Here is a 2,780-nt window from a genome sequence, read left to right as displayed (position 1 = left end):
TTCACTTTTCCACAAAATTGAATATTATCAGTACTTGATAAAATAAATGAATAAAATTTTTTTTAAAAAAATCACAGCTTTGATTGAAGAGTATTAAAAAAATGTATTCACAGGAAACAAATCCTCATTCTTTCTCTTTACATGATGAACAATTGGTCACAACTACTACAGTACAAATGATGGATGTCAATAAACAAAACAAACTATTATTTGGCATTTATTTAAAAAAATAAAAATAATCAAAATTGAAAATGACATCAAAGGACACAAGTCTTGGATTGCAAGATACAATTTAAAAGTTACCCATATTTTCACAGGAAATACTTGATCTCAAAACATCCAACATCAGATCAAATCAAAGAGCTGCTAACATGAAGCAGGACCAATAGATCAATTTTAACCATCAAAACAGACAACTATATGACTGAATACAAGAAAGCAAAACCAACAACACAATGATGACAGTACTCCCCTCAAAGGTACAGATCCCAGATGCCCCTAAAATACACCACAATACAGCACTAACCGAGTGTCACAATTAGAAAAAGAAAGAAAATGTGGCAAACTCTTGAGGTTTCATTTTAGTCCCATTGAGACATTTGATGACCCCATCAGGACGCTTGTAGGTCCTAAAACAACATCTCTGTCCCTACAACCTCTCACCTGCATAAACGTTGTACTGCTATGTACATTTTGTGCACATTGCATAGATGAAAATTGGTCATATGTGAGTATCCATGGAAAAAAGTGAGAAAAGTTGTGTTCATTGACGTGAAATTGTCACAGATGTATCACGAATTAACCATGTAAGAAGTACCAATAAACCGCAGCCGCAGCTTCATTGAATTTCTTCACTTTGACATCAAGAGCACTGGGCAGGCATCACATCTCGTCAGCACTGACAAGGTTTTGTTTCAATTAAACAGTCGGATTCCCGTGGTCTGCACCAGTTCTAGGTCGGCTGCTAGGCGCCAGTCGAAGCAGCCCGCTGGAGATCCCTGCAGGAGCCACACCTGGAGAGATCCAGACTCCACCTTCCGCCGGACACCACCCCATGAGATAGTGTTAACGGTTGAAAAGTTACAGCAAATCAAAGAACATAAACACTGGAGCTCCAATGTTAAAGGGTTAATAGAACCCTAACTCTGAAGCTACGATCACATCGCCATCAGAAAGTAGCGTTTAAGCGACTATTTCAATTAAACATATATGGAAATGCGTTCAAAATCATGTTCGTCCATCACTACGCACATTTCTAAGACAGTACTTGGGCTCTACTTACAAACACGTTCATTAAACATGTTGAAATTTGAATTATTTGTGCTGAAATTCCCTTTTGTCAGCATCAGAATCCACTGTAGTTGTGTTAATTGTGTAGTTTGAAGAACGTGTTATTTTGCTGTCGTCGAAGTGTTAAAGGGAAATGCCTGTCATTCTTTGCCATTGTCACATTTGCAGCAAAACCTGAAGTTTCTCACCTGAACGGGTTCAGACCAAAGCCTTCATCTTGATGGAAGCTGCTCTTGTTTACATGTGAACCTACAGGATCTCCCTGCAGACTGTGGGGATTGATGGTGACATCAATGCATACCACTGAGCCACTCTGAGGTAAATACTGCGCCTCGCCGAGCAAGTCAAGGTTAAATGACTTGTGGCACAGTGGGAACAGAGGTTGTTGTGTATGTGTGTGTTAGGGGGTGCTTGACAACAAGCCTGATGTGTCAGACTACAAGCAGACAGCATCTCCTAGCCTCACAGATTTCCTTCCTACTGCAGAATTTCACAATATTGACACATTCATAGCAATAATTAGCAATAATTAGCCCTGAACTGAAACAGAACGGGTTGTAGAACTGTGTTTTCATTGGCTGAAATCATTGAAAACACCAGTTCAGCTCCACAATGACACGTATCTAATCAGCAAAGGTCAAGGCAACCTGCAGCGGTTCAGGGGAGAGAGGTAATGAGTGACTCTAGTGTTGATACCAGTCAGAGTAGATTCATATTTTTATGCCAAATAGTGACCCCACTGTTCAAAGGTTGCACTTGTCTGCTTTTGTGGAGAAACATTTCAATCCTACATTAAAATAGCTCAAAAAAGTAAAAAATTGGCTGCATTTTACTGAGTCAATATGTGATCTTTGTCTGTCTTTTCTGCAGCTACTAAGCTAAGAATTGTTATCTATCAATCAATCTGATTCCAAAGTCTTCATCAAAATCACGGCGTGGTCCAAGACCGCCGAGGCTGGACTGAGCCGCAAAAAGCCTCGTGTATAGTTGAAAGAAAATAACTGTCCTTCTGTCTGATGCTCCATCTCACTTCATGGATTTGCAGCAATCATCATTTAGAACTCACACAAGGATCTCCTCAAGGATTTCAGGTAAAACACGGAGAACATCTGAAGGATTCAGTTCTGATGTCAGGTGAGACCAAAATCAAGGAACCAAGGAATCAAGAAAAAGGCTGCCTATGTCTTTAAGATCTCAATCTAAAGAGATTACGATGAGATTACAGAGATCGATGGGGACGATTGATGGAGTCTTGTGTTGACAAGAGCTTCCTCTCTTCAGAGCATCAACGGAGCAACCGTCAAGTCAGCAAAGGTTCTGGAGTGGATCTCCACGGAGGTGTAGGACAGAATACTTCCTGAGATGTTTCTAAAGTAGCCTTGGCAAAAGTAAATGTACTACAAGTACACTTAGTCGATGCTAAAATGGAGCCAAAATACTTGAAATTTATTGTTTATTGATTTAATGAGAACTTAAATCTGTCCATTTTA

At 39.6% G+C, this 2,780-nt stretch overlaps 1 long non-coding RNA gene across 1 annotated transcript; it reads right to left on the bottom strand.

The window, feature by feature from the left end:
* Positions 1 to 204: 204 nt before the first annotated feature.
* LOC118600276 lies at positions 205 to 2,009 on the bottom strand. Its single transcript, XR_004949900.1, has 2 exons — positions 1,479 to 2,009; positions 205 to 1,034 (listed from the first exon to the last, which is right to left on the bottom strand). It is a non-coding gene; the product is annotated as an uncharacterized LOC118600276 (long non-coding RNA).
* Between the last annotated feature and the right edge of the window lie 771 nt (positions 2,010 to 2,780).

The sequence above is a fragment of the Oryzias melastigma genome, linkage group LG20 (assembly GCF_002922805.2).
Source record: "Oryzias melastigma strain HK-1 linkage group LG20, ASM292280v2, whole genome shotgun sequence".
Taxonomy (NCBI): Eukaryota; Metazoa; Chordata; class Actinopteri; order Beloniformes; family Adrianichthyidae; genus Oryzias; species Oryzias melastigma.
This window is presented reverse-complemented; position numbering and strand designations above follow the sequence as displayed.